The sequence below is a fragment of the Rattus rattus genome, chromosome X (assembly GCF_011064425.1).
Source record: "Rattus rattus isolate New Zealand chromosome X, Rrattus_CSIRO_v1, whole genome shotgun sequence".
NCBI lineage: Eukaryota > Metazoa > Chordata > Mammalia > Rodentia > Muridae > Rattus > Rattus rattus.
The window spans coordinates 86,696,114-86,711,143 of NC_046172.1; positions in this window are offsets into that span (position 1 = coordinate 86,696,114).

A 15,030-nucleotide genomic window follows, 5' to 3' on the forward strand; every position below is an offset into this window, starting at 1 on the left:
GACTGCTTTACTGTTCTCCCAGCACTCTGCCAAGTCTTCCACAAAGACTCCAGGGTTTTATGGGTTTGGCCTTGTGGAGTATTTCTGAGCACAGTGAGTGGAATTAATTTGGTCTCTGGGAGGTTTTGGAGCCCTCTCTCTTCATACCTCCTTAGCTCCTACATAGTAGATAAAAATTTAAGAGTTAGTGGGCAGGAGGTGCGATCTCATTGTGGTCTCCATTTGTGTATATTTAACGACAAATGATGTCAAGCATTTCCTCATGTCCTTCTGGCTATTTGTGATGAGCAAAATAGGGGAAAAGAGCTGTGAGAGTGAGAGCCAGCCTAGGCTAGGACGCTTGGTGGAAAGGAATGCCCCAGGGACATGAGTTTTACCAGGGCTAACGAAAGTCATGACTTTTTGCATTTAAGCTTATGATTCCTGAAATTCACAACTAAAGCGTTTGTGCAAATAAATTGGAGTAATTTTATTTTATAAGTATATGGTGATAAACTGAGGAACTTTACTTTTAGTACTCCTTGCACTTAATTTCAGATATTTTATTTTCATTGAGTATAAATGCCAATCCGAAGTGGTCAGTATGTATTACTATGTACATTATTTTACAGGACAATGATTACAGGATTAAATGTTTACTGACTCACTTCCATTCTTTGAAAGTTAATCTTAAGTTAATAAAGACTAGAAGTCTATATTTAATTGATTTTTCAATTGCTTTTAAAATTGCTTTCATGTCCTAATATAAAAATAATAACTTTATTGACAGTAGGATCGTGTATGAATTTCACTTGCCTTATTTATTGAGAAAAAGATTTTTTTCATAATTATATTCTGATTATGGTTTCTCTCCTCCAACTCCTCCCACATCCTCCACTTCCCTATCCACTCAAATCAAATTTGATAAAATCAAATTAGAGAAAATATAAACAAACCAAATTAGAACCAACCAACCAATCCAAAGGAAAAAAGCCAAAGAAAAGGCTGAACAAACACAGATACAGAGACACACGCTTTCCCACACAGACAAATCCCATAAGAACATAAAACTGGAAACCATAGTGTGTATAAACAAAGGACCTGTAAGGGAAAAATAAAAAGCCTTGACAAAGCATCATGAGACAAATTCCTCCAAAAATGCCACTCACAAAGTCCATTTGTTTTGCATTAGTCATCTACTGTGGGCACAGAGCCGGGCCTTAAGACTGGAGTGGTTTGTGTCCCCGGTGAGACGCCTTTGGAGAGATCTACTCTTTCATGTTCGAACAGTTATCCATTGGCGATAGTTTCTGGGACCCCATCTGGGTTAGCCCTGTGCTCGCTGCCTCAGTCTCACCTGCACTGATCCTGCTGATTCTGAGGGCCTTGTTTCATGGGTGTCCTCTCTTCCCTCTGACTCTTACAATCTTTGCACCTCTTCTGCAGGGTTTCCTGAACCATGGGGGCGGGGGGTACTTGATGGAGCCATTCCATTTAGGGACGAATGTTCCAATGTCTCTCTTGGTCAAGTCTGCCCATGGGTTTCTTATTTTTGTTCCCATCTGCTCAGGAGGAAGCTTCTCGGATGATGGCTGGTCTAGGAGCATTGCGGAATGTTACTAGCAGTCACTGCTATGTTCCTTAGCAGACCAGTAGTATTTGGTTTTACCCTAGCTCCCTGGCCTTTCTACACTCAGGTTCTTGACCACCTGAGCAGATATTGGTCGAGAGCTTTTGAAGTCAATTGGACAGCTGCTGGTTATCACTAAGGTCTGCGTTATGGTTATTATGCTGTTAGTTGATGTGGTCCATAGGCCTCATAGCGGGGTAGGACTGTTGATGTGCTCCCTTCCTTTGGAAGCTTACATAGCGCCTTCTGGTACCTTAAGAGCTGGTTCTCAAGAAGAGGACTTCAAGTTAGTTTCAAGGACACTTTTTATTTGTTCTTTTTGTCCCATGTATAGATCATGTGTTCTTGTTTATCTCCTCGACACTTTTTTTTTTTGTTAAAAAGTGCACTTCGTTCCAGTTTTTGTTTTTGAGATAAGATCTTACTTTGCAGCCCAGGCTGGTTTGCAACTTGTTCGGTGGCCCAGGCTGCCTTGGAAGTCATGACCCTTCTGAGGCTGTGATGTAGGCATGCCACACCAAGCATTTTGGCTTGTCTTGATTTTCAGTGCCAGGGGTGGAACCCAGGGCCTTTCGCATGCTAGGCAAGGGCTTTATTGCTCCGCTACAGCAGTGGATAGACATTCGAATAGTCTGTTTCGGCAGTTCTAGAAATAATATCCTTCCCCACTGTGGATGCTGTTTCTGTAGTTTCTTGTTTAGTTTCTTTCCTCAACTAGTCTTTAACATTTGTATTTTGTTCTTGTCGTTGTTGTTGTTGTTGTGTGGCCACTGGTGGTCTAGTTGCTTAGTTTGGGTGTCAGCTCAGGATTTATCAATGTTTCTTAAATGCCTGGAACCAATAAATCTACTCTGGGTGGAGAAGCATTGAGGTGCATTTTTGGCACCTGCCACTGACAATGCTGCCTTACTTCTTGTGAAGACTCTCAAGATTACACAGGTAAGAGTAGAGGGGCTTTCTCAGGCATTTCTTAGGTAGACCCAAAGTCATCTGCCTGTATAGGTCCTTCAGGATTCCCTGGAAAATGTAAGACATTTTTGTCTTTGTTGTTTTTGAGACAGGATGTCACTGTGTAGCTTTGAATGGCCTGGAACCTCAGACCATACAGACTTGAAACACCAGAGATCTACTTGCCTCTCCTAAGTGCTGGCTTTAAAGGTGTGCACCACCATGTCCAGTTTCAGGACATTTTAAAAATGAACATATATCACTTCAAATTTCCTTCTCTCCCCCCCGCCCCCCCCCCAAATCTGTCGTGTATCTTAAGGTTTCTTTTGCCTCAGCTAAAAATACTGAAACAGTTGTTTGAATTTGGTTTTGACAAATGCTCCCCCTAGAGGATGCATTTTATATTGCATTAGACCTGATGCACTCAGGTACATCCAGCCTTTTAAGTAGTGTCTGCCAGGGAACCATCTTACGCAACAGTAGCAGTTGTCTGGGGTTGAGGTTTGGAAGAGCACCTCCTCCATTCTTCCTCCTCATGTGTCTACCACGCTGAGGCTCCCCTTCATAAATGTGCACTGCAGAGCTGGAAAGCAGAAAATAGAAGTAGAATTGGCTAAAATGACACTAAAGTTTCATTATTTTGTTTTGATGTTCTCATGTATATATAAAATGTGTTGTAGCTGGAGAGATGGCTCAGTGGTTAAGAGCACTGACTGCTCTTCCAGAGGACCTGAGTTCAATTCCCAGCAACCACATGGTGGCTCACAACCATCTGTAATGGGATCCAGTGCCCTCTTCACATAAAATAAATAAATAAATCTTGAGAAGAGATCCTGATTGAAAAAAAAGTGTTGTAATTATGTATCTAGATATGACCTGGACCTTCTGACCATGCTACCACTATCTCCCAAATTTTGAGATCACAGTCATGTAATAAAGTGGCTTCTGTGGGATTTCAGATGGAACCCAGGACTTCATGCATTTTAGACAAGCAGCCATTAACTGAGGTTCATCCAAAGGCCCCCTTTTCTCCTTTTTTATTCTACAATTCATTTGTTGAAGAAACTGGTTGTTTCTCCTCTCGAGTTACCCAGAGTCTAATTTTTCTGATTCAGTTTCCATGGCATTATTTAACATATTCTGCCGCCCCCTTTCCGTCTTAATTAAAAGTAATAGAAACTTATGGCAAGAGTGTTTCACGGTTGGTGTGGTTTTCTTCTCATTTTCGTTATAATGAAAGAGTATCATTTGGTTCCCAGCTTAGGCTTTTACAAATGGCATAGAGCCTAAAGGCTTAATGATACTCTCTCATTTCTTTGAATTCTTTCTTCCAAAACTCACTCATACTCAACTTCACAATAATGAGGTATTTTATTCCATGGAACTTGAAAATACCCTTTTCCCATTAAAATACACATTTTTATTACCATTATTATGAAAATTTTTATAATGAGCTTTTGACTGCAGGATTTTTTTGAAACCAGAATCAAATTGGTTGTAACCTCTAGTTCTACTGTAATTTAAAGAATAGCACCATATCCATTTCATAGTTTAAGATATTCTATGGCTGATTTCGTTTCCTCAGTATGGTGGCTGTTATGCTAATAGTCTCATTTCACAGGTGACCAAATGGTGAGCTTTGAAAGAGGAAGTTATTCTCACAGTCACTCATAATGGAGTCAAGTCTAGCCTTTTCACATCTCATGACACAGATTCTCCACTTTTTATTATACCTTGTTCAGAATACAATCATATGACATTGCAAACTATTTCATGCATTTTCTTCAGAAAAATACTTCCTTTCAAGGACTAATAGTATCATAAAAAGCTTATCCTGTAATAGGGGGGCTATATTGTAAGGAGGGGCCACACCATAATAAATCATACAAGTGCAAAGACAATTGAATTTCTTTTCTATTTAACACTTTAATGTTACTAAATTAATACCATTCACAGTTACCACTTCCTTACAGAGAGAATTAAAACCAAGCCCTTTACATAATTTAAACATTTTGAATTGTAGTCCTGTGGTAAATCCTGGTGGAAAACACTCAAAACACAGCAAAACTTCCTTCAAAGAAAAATATATTTGAAGACTCTGGGTAAAAAAAAAATATAGAGGGCTCCTGGATCACTTCCCCGCAGGGACCCCCGCACTCTGCAAAATTTAGAAAAAAAAAACGAAAACAAACAAACAAAAAAACCCGATTCCTTGGCCAATGGGCATGGCTTTAATAAAACACCTTTAAGCACAAGGACCTATGTAAAAGTGCCAAGAGTGATGACTAACAGTTGTAATCTCAGGCCTGAGGTGGAGGGGACACGAAGTTCCCTGACTTGCTACTGAGCTCTAGGCCTACAAGAGACTATCTCAAAGAGATGGATGGTGTTCCTAAGGATCATGCCTGAGGTTACCCTCTGCCCTCACACACACACACACACACACACACACACACACACACACACACACACACACACACCCCCCCACACACACCCACACACCACACACACACACCACACATGCCACACACACACACACACACACACACACACACACACACACACACACACACACACACACACACACACACACACACACACACACACACCACACAACTGACTCTTAATAACAAAGGATACACAACAATTATCGAAGCAGAACACGACTACTTCTGATACTGATGCTTTAGGCACTGTGTGTTTCTCTCACCTCTGATTGAATACCTGCTCCAGGAAAACCATAAAGGCCAAACATGCTAATAAACAAACAGAAGCTATTAGGAGGAGAATTTCTTTTGGGGGCGGGGCTGAAACAGACTCTTACTATGGAGCCTTGCCTGACCCAGAACTCACTGCGTAGACCAGCCTGGCCTGGAACTAGGATTAAAGGAGTGTCCTCCATGCCAAGCAAGGGTTATAATTTTATGACCTATAAAGGTATCTTTGCTCATCACTAAAAAATGGGACATTGGTTCCTTTGAGCACTTCAGGGATTTTCCTGCCGATTAATTATTGAAGGGACTCTGGCTGGCCTAAGCATGACAGACATGGCTCTGCCAGGCCTTGCCCTTCTCCCCCATTCCCTCTGCATTGTGAAAAACCCTTAGATCACATTCCTAAAGCTAGCCACCAAGGTCTATTCCCTTATTTGGCCACTTCCTCCCTCGAGACTGACTACCAAGGTCCAGCTATCAAAGTATTGAAGTCCAGCAATCAAAAGCCCACTTGTGGCTACCCCAATTAATCTGTCAAATCAAAATTAAACACGTCATCCTAGCATGGGGTTTCCCCACTTACCTTTATAAATGACCATTTTCCATGTGCCACATCTGTCTCCTCTCTATCCAGAAGCAGTCCTTTCTCCTCTGGGACAAGTACCCTTTCCCCCTCTCCCTTGCCCTCTTTCTCATCTTCCCTTTGCTCCCCTTCTCCCTCTCTCTCCTATATTTCTCTATTATCCCTGCCCTCTGTCCCTCTGAGGCAAATCATTCTCCTTTGTGCGGAAAACTTGCTCTTGGGGTGTCTTGAGCTGACTCCTAGGTTCCCTACAGTAATTGTGATTAGATCAGCTACTCAAAGGCACACTGGATATGAGTATCCCTAGGTGAATAGAAAAGCAGACGAAGGTGAGGGTGAAACATTCTTCACACTGATAATTTGCGAAAGCACAGAATACTGAATTCTGCCAGAGCAAGTCTTCTAAAGAACAGATCGTGAGTGTATGACCCAGTAATAAAATTTGGAAAGAAGAACAAAATTCTCACTGTATCTTAACTTACATATCACATTGAAAGCAGGAACTTTTTATAAATGAATATTTACTCTTCTTGCAACTGTCAATTAGAGGGAGAAGTCATACTTTATTTTTTAAATCCTGGGTGATGACATAGTGTACTCGCTTTAAATTGATAAAATCTTTTCTCCTTTTTCAAATAGTTTTATCTCATACACTAAAGTTCACAGATTGTAAGTATAGAACACTTCATTTACACCCATACTAATACATGTGCACAGGCACAGACATACATGTGCACCAACATTTACCAAACAAATGAAGATGTAGGCCATTTCTAGAACATCACAAGACTCAATTTCTCCTCTCAACCAGTAATCTAAAGGGGAGAACCATATTATGATCTACCAGCACAGATGTTTTATTTATTAATATATTTTTAATTTAATGTGTATATGTGTATGCCTGGTGTATGTAAGTGCACCACGTACATGTACCACTACAAAGGTCACAGGAGAACATAGGATCCCCTGGAACTGGGATTATAGACAGTTGTGAGATCCTATGTTGGTGCTAGGAAGAGCAGCTAGTGCTCTTAAAAGATGACACTAACGTGATCTGACTACATCACTGTGCATATTTCTAGGTCTGTTTTTTTAAAGCTATGCACTGATCTAGCTATGTGAATTTACCACAGTTGTTTTTATCGACCCTAGAGAAGAACATTTGGCTTTCTGGTTTCTGAGTCATGAACAAAAAATGCTATTAAATGTCTTTATCAGGGAAAATGAACAGCCATATTAACACAAGGGTGGATTCCCTGGTTATAGAATAGATGTGTGTTTAACTTCAGTAAAAACTGCAGGAGTATAGAGGCTTATCTGCCTAACAAAAATTATGACAGCCTTAGTAACTCTGTGCTCTACAGCCAAGTTCCTGGGAGAACCAAAGGGATCTGAAATGACAACAAAGCCAGACGGCTTGCATTATCAAAGACTTGCCCTAACACTACAGCAATGGCAGCGGTGTGGTATTTATGCCAGGATCGTCCAGAAGACTGATGGAGCAGGAAGAAAACTCAGAGACAAAATGATCTCTATCTGTTGGCCAGGTGACAATAAGGGGTACCTATGTTTCATTTTAGCCACTGTGCTGGACATAGGATGCTATCACAAACCAGTTCTAAAAGCTTTAAGAATCTCTGTATGCACATGTCTGTAAAGAGTGTGTGTGTGTGTGTGTGTGTGTGTGTGTGTGTGTGTGTACATGCAAATGGAAGAAAGAAGTCAATGTCATGTCATGTGTCTTCCTAAGGCTTCACGTTTCTTTTTGGAGACATGGCCTCTGTAGTTCTGTCCTGGAAAACTCACTGACCAGGCTGGCTTTGAAATCGCAGAGAACCATATGCCTCTGCTCCCTGGGTGCTTGGATTAAAGGCATGAGTGACCACTTTGTTTTCATATTTTTAATAGGAACTTTGATTAGAAGTTGTAAATTATTGTTGTATTTTGTAGTTTGGGAGACAGCATGTCACTCTGGCTTCACACACATTGTCCTGTGTCTGCCTCCTAAGTATTGGCATGAACTACCCAACCTGTCAGGATGTTCTTAATTTTGTTTAATTCATCCATTTTATGAGGTTAATGCCCCTGATTTCCTACATGGAGAAATGTGTGCCTGTTCCCAAGAATAAGAAAGGCTTCTCCTATGTCTCTCTGTAGAACAGGAGTCGTGCTTTGTAATCTGAAAGCCACATCTGACCTTTATGATATTTGGTTGGAATGCACTTATGCCTCTTAATCTCCATATTGTCTATGACTTGTTGACTGGTTTCTATAACCAGTGTGCTGTGACAGAGATAGTATGGCCCACACAGCCTAGAATAGTTACCATCTGACCCTGGATGCAAAATGTTTGCAGATGACGGTACTACATTAAGGATTTGTGATCCATTTTAAATTAATTTTCTGTGTGTTGGGATAGTTTGATTTTTCTTCTACATAGATGTCCAGTGTCACTCCCTATTTATTGTCAGACTGACCTCTCCCATTAAGTATTTTTGTACCCTCACTGTCACCTGACCAACAGGTAGAGGTTGTTCTGTCTCTGAGTTTTCTTCCTATCCCATCGGTCTTCTGGACGATCCTGGTACAAATATCACACCGCCGCCATTGCTGTAGTGTTAGGGCAAGTCTTTGATAATGCAAGCCGCCTGGCTTTGTTGTTGCTTCAGAATTGCTTTGGTTCTAGAATCTTTGCGTTTCCATGTGCATTTAAAACCATTTTTTTCTATCGGGAAAAACAAGATTTTTATATTTATAGGATATGTAATATTTGATAATGTGTATGAAATGTAGGATGATTAAAATAAGCAAATCATCTTATTGATTTCCACAACAGATCTGTCATTTTAATTGAGATTGCGGAGGAATTTATACATCAGTTTGGATAAAATTGACCCTTCACATGAATTTTCTAGCCAATGCACATATTCATCGATCTGTTTAGATTTTTTAAAATCGCAACAACATTTGTCTTCTATATCTGTAAAAAGAATATTAAACATTCTATTCTATCTTCATTTCCTCTAGTCTCAAAAAAATTCCAACACAACTATTTTTTGTTAAATGGATTTTTTTTCTTAAATAGTGTGTTACTTCTGACTCTACCTCCCACAGAAGCACAATATATCTATCATTCATTGTACTACATTTAATAGTAAACTGCGGAGAGTATAAGTGAAATCCATATACATTGCAAACTTCTTACCAAAAGGTTAAGAGAGAATTTGGAGCTCAAGTCAACCTTCTTAATCCCACCATTTACTGTGGGCGATATGAGACTGGGATAATATGAGACTCTATGCCTTTTTCTCGAATGGGCTTAGAAATTTTAGCAAAGCCAATTTTGATTATCAATCATCTCTGCAATTACCACATGCAAGCTCTTTAGTGTGTTGGCAGGCTTATAAAAGGAAAGCCTCTGGCATAGCACTCACAGAGCTTTAAAACTAGAAAAGGCAATTTTATAGCAAAAATTTGATCCAAGGATCTAAAATCTACTGTTATACTTTTTAAATATTTGTTCATTATTCATAAAATTAACTCCAAATTCACCGGATGTAAAAATGTATTTTTGTCTTTAATTCTCAAGAATTTTAGTAAACATTTTTCAGAACTTTACTTCTTAAAAAATTGGGCTACCTAGTGGCTAGAGAGATTGGCTCAGCAGTTAAAAACGCTTGATGCTTTTGCAGAAGACCTGGGTTCAATTCCTAGCATCTTGGCTCACAACCGTCTGTAACTCCAGTTCCGAAGGATCTGATGCCCTCTTCTGGCCTCTGGAGGTACTGCATGCATGCGGTGCACAAGCATATATGCAGGCAAAACACCCTTGCATATAAAATGACCTTTTCAAATATTTTTAAAAGTCATGCCACCTAAGTAGGCAGTGGCTTGAAACCTGAGGGTAATTATTCTCAGGATTCTTTGAAACCCTAATCTTACCCCATTCACCTTCTCATGTATTGTACCTTACATTACACTTAGGGTAAATCTTAGGGTTTACGAAGTGTCTAAATTTTCCTTACCTTGTTTGAACTTTATAATTAATCGGAAAACAGCATGTGTACAGAAACTTCAGCTGCTTATCAGTTAATTTTATATACTCAGGTCACACTTTTCTTAGAATGATTTACAGCATGATCTAGAAAATTGTTTTTTCAAATTTGTGTTAAACTTAAATGGCATCTAAGTTTTCTAATTCAGAGGCCTCAACATTATACAGTTCTCATGATTCATATACAGTGAGCCAGTATCCCAATATCTGCTAGTGGCTTAGCCTAGTTTCTTGACTTGCCTATGTTTTCCTAACACATTCCCATTCTCTCTGTCTCTGTCTGTCTGTCTGCCTCCCCCCCCCTCTCTCTGACCTTCAGTTCTTTGGATATTTTGGATATTGGCCCTCTGTAGATGTAGGACTGGTGAACATCTCTTCCCAATCTATATGTTGCTGTTTTGTCCTAATGACAGTGTCCTTTGCCTTACAGAAGCTTTACAATTTAAGAGGTCCCATTTGTCAACTGTTGACAGTAGACTGTGAACCATTGGTGTTCAGGAAACTGACTCTTGTACCAATGAGTTCAAGGCTCTTTCACACTGTCTCCCCTATTAGATTTTGTGTGTCCAGATTTATGTTGAGGTCTGTGATCCACTTGGGCTTGAGTTTTGTGTGGGGTGATAGATATGGATCTATTTGCATTCTTCTACATACAAACATCCAGTTAGATCAGCACAATTGGTTGAAGATGCTTTCATTTTTCCATTGTATGGTTTTGAGTTCTTTGTCAAAAGTCAAGTATTCCTAGATATGTGGGTTCTTTTCTGGGTCTTTCATTGGATATCATTGATTAACCTGTCTGTTTTTATGCCAATACCATGGAAATTTTTAATTACTATTTGTCTGTAGTACAGATTGAAATTGGGGATACCTCCAGAAGTTCTTTTATTGTTTAGGGTTGTTTGGCTATCCTGGGTTTTTGTTTTTCTATATAAAGTCAAAAATTGCTCTTTTAAGGTCTGTAAGAATTGTGTTGGGATTTTGATGGGAATTGAATATGTAGATTGCTTTTAGTAAAATGGCCATTTTTACTATGTTTATCCTACCAATATAGAAGGTTCCATGAGGTGCTGAGAAGATGTATTCTTTTGTGTGAAGTGTTCTGTAGATATATATTAGATCCATTTCATTCATAACCTCTGTTCATTTCATTATGTCTGTTTAGTTTCTGTCTCAAATGGCCTGTCCATTGATTATAGTGGACTGTTGAAGTCTATTACTATTAATGTGTAGGATTCAATATGCTGTTTAATCTTTAGTAATGTTTCTTTTTATGAACGTGTATGCTCTTCTTGCTGGGTTTTTCCTTTGATGAATAAGAAGTGTCCTTCCGGGCTTGAGAGATGGCTCAGCAGTTAAGAGCACTGGCTGCTCTTCCAGAGGTCCTGAGTTCAATTCCCAGTAACCACATGGAGGCTTACAACCATCTGTAATGAGATCAGATGCCTCGTCTGGTGTGTCTGAACATAGCTACAGTGCACTCACACATGTGAAATAAATATAAGATAAAAAAGTGTCCTTCCCTATCTCTTTTGATTAATTTTTGTTGAAATTTTATTTTTATTAGATATTGGAATGGCTGCTTAAGATTGCTTGGACCCATTTGCTTAGAAAACCTTTTCTCAGCCCTTTACTCTGAGGTAATATCTATCTTTGTTGCTGAGATGTGCTTCTTGTATGCAGCAGAATGATGATTTCTGGTTTTATATCCATTCTGTTAGCCTTTATCTTTATTGGGGAATTGAGTCCATTGATGTTGAGAGCTATGAATGACCAGTAAATGAATTCTGAATGAATTCCTGTTATTCTGGTGTTATTGTGTGGTGTGTGTGTGTGTGTGTGTGTGTGTGTGAGAGAGAGAGAGAGAGAGAGAGAGAGAGAGAGAGAGAGAGAGAGAGAGAGAGATCTGTCTTAGTCAGGGTTTTTACTGACTAAGGGTTTTACATGGTGAAGAGACACCATGACCAAAGCAACTTATAAGGACAACATTTAATTGGGGCTTACAGGTTCAGAGGTTCAGTCCATTACCATCAAGGTGGGAGCATGGCAGTGTCCAGGCAAGCATGGTACAGGGAGAGGTCAGTTTTACATCTTCACCTGAAGGCTGATTTTAAGACTGTCTTCCAGGCAGATAGGAGGAGGATCTCACTGCCCACACCCACAGTGACACACTTCTTGAAACAAGGCCACACCTACTTCAACAAGACCACACCTGCTAATAGTGGCACTCCCTTGTCCAGGCATATCCAAACTATCGCAGTGTACCTTCCTTCCTTTAATTTGCTGGAGTTATTTATTTCCTGTTTTCTTGGATGTAGTTAGCTTCTGTAGGGATAGATTTGTTCAAATATGATTTTGTCATGGAATATCTTGTTTTCTCCATCTATGTTGATTAAAGGTTTTGCTGGATATAGTAGTCTGGGCTGACATTTGTGATCTCTAGGAGTCTGCAAGACATCTGCACTTGCCCTTCTGGTTTTTAGATTCTCTGGTGAGAAGTCAGGTATAATTCTGATAAGTCCGTCTTTATATTTTACTTGGCCATTTTCCCTTGCAGCTTTTAATGTTCTTTCTTTGTTCTGTACATTTCGTGTTTTGATTATTATGTGGTGGGAGGATTTTCTGTTCTGTTGCAATATATTTGGTATTCTGTAAGCTTCTTTTATGTCTCTAGGCATAACTTTCTTTTTAAGCTTTGTTGAAAATATTTTTCTGAGTCTTGTAGGTCGAATCTTCACCTTCTTCTATTCCTATTATTCGTAGGTCTGGTCTTTTTTCCTTGTGCCACAGATGTCTTTGATGTTTTGTGTTAGGACATTTTAGATTTAACATTTTTTGACTGATCTATCAATTTCTTGTATCTTTTACACCTGAGATTCTCTCTCATCTCCTGTATTCTGTTGGTAAATTGTATCTGTAGATCCTGTTTTCTCCCCTAGGTTTTCCATCTCCAGGATTCCCTCAGTTTGTGATTTCTTTATTGGTTCTATTTCCATTTTTGATTCTTAAACAGTTTTAGTCATTTTCTTCACCTGTTTAAATGTATTTTTCTGTATTTCTTTAAGGAATTCATTCATTTCCTCTTTAAAGGCTGCAAACATTATTATAAGACTGAATTAAATATCCTTTTCTTTTGTATTTCAGGTTCATTAAGATATCCAGGGCTTGCTGTAGTAGGGATCTGGTGGTGCCATAATGCCCTGGCTCTCGTTGATTCTCTTCTTATGTCCTTCAGCCATCCAGTTGTTCCCAGTGTTGGCTGGATATTCCTGATGCCAGCAGGACTCCTTGGGCTGTCAGTGGGCCTGTAGGCTTGACAGTGGATCTGCATGTTGCTCTTCTCTGCTGGCTGCAACTCAGGTGAACCCTGCAGGCCTCTCCAGACTTCTGATCTCCTGCCAGTGCTTCTTATTGGCAGACCTTAACAGGAAGAGCAGTTAGCAAGGTAGCCCAGGAAATCTACACATCAAAGAGTAGGAGGTGGAAGGCAGAGAAGAGGGACAATGAGTAAATTACTAACTTCTGCTTTTAGAATATAATGTTTAGTTTTGGTTTGGGGCAAACCTATAATCCTAACATTCAGGAGGCTGAGACAGGAGAATGGCAAGTTCAGGGCCAGCATGGGGTACGTAGCAAATTCAAGGTTAAAAACCAAACGAGATAGTGAAGATTTAGCACATTTACACAATAGAGTCTATTTAGCACTGAAGAAAAATGAAATTATGGAATTGGAAGGAAAATAGAAGGAATTGGAAAAGGTTATACTAAATGAGATAATAACCCCACAAAGAAAAATGGCTCATCTGCCTTACATGTGGATCACAGCTTCAAATTTGTTTTTGTATGTAGCTAAGAATGTCTGTAGAGACCATGAAGCTAGAGAGGAGCCATGAGGGGGTGTCTTAGAACTCATGTAAAATGAGAGTAGGTGGGAGGAATACTGGCATGATAAGGCTTAACCAGGAAAATGGATGGGAGAATAGGGGAGTAGAAGAAGTAAGGAGTTTGAGAGCTGGCTCAGCAGTTAAGAGCTCTTGCTGTTCTTCCAGAGAACCCTAGTTTGGTTCCTTGCATCCAGGTCCCGGAAACTGAAACGTTCTTCTGGCTTCTGCAGGCACCTATCCCCACTCACCCCCACCCACCACACCCATCTCTACACGAATGAAAATATAAAGTATATTTTAAGAAAAATATCTTGCTTCCATCTATTTGCCTGCAAATTTCATGATGTTATTGTTCTTAACAGCTAAGTAATACTCCACCAGTGTAAATGCATCACATTTTCCTTATCCATTCTTGGGTCGAGGGGAATCGACGGGAGGTTGGGGGGGCAGACTGGGAGGACTGGAGGGAGATGTAGTTGTAGTTACCATGTATTACATGAGAGAAGAATAAATAAAACTAAAAGAATATATAATTCTACTTAAAGGAGCAATGACTTGTTATATATGTTTTATGCATAAACTGAAAGCGAGATATTTAGGTACGTTATTTTTATTCTATTGAATAAACTTGTGATTTGATATCTATGTCAAAAAATATCTTGATCCAGGTGTGGTAGCACACAGCTTGAATATCAACACTCGGGAGGCAGTCAGCCTGGTCTCTCTACAAAGAAAGTTCTAGGACAGCCAGGGCTGTTACATAGAGAAACTCTGTCTTCAAAATCCAAAAAGAAAAGAGGAGGGGAGAGGGGAGGGGAGGAGGAGAAGAAAGAAAGAAAGAAAGAAAGAAAGAAAGAAAGAAAGAAAGAAAGAAAGAGAGAGAGAGAGAGAAAGGAAGGAGAGAAAGAGAAAGAGAGAGAGAGAGAGGAAGAGAGGGGTGGGGGAAGTAAGAGGAAGGGGGAGAGAGAGAGAGAGAGAGAGAGAGAGAGAGAGAGAGAGAGAGAGAGAGAGAGAGAGAGAGTGTTGTGGATGAAAGTCTTCTACATGGGCTAGATCATGGCAATCCTAAAAGCCAGCCCAGAGCCAGGTGTGACACTCCTCCTGAGGATGAGTCATGAAGGTCCCCAAATCAACACCAACTACTGCTGTTGCTCTTGGTTGCTCACCAGAACTTGATAGTAAGACATTTAGGAGGGGTAGGAAAAGGATGAGACTGTTCCTTAGGGTTTATTTCAAAA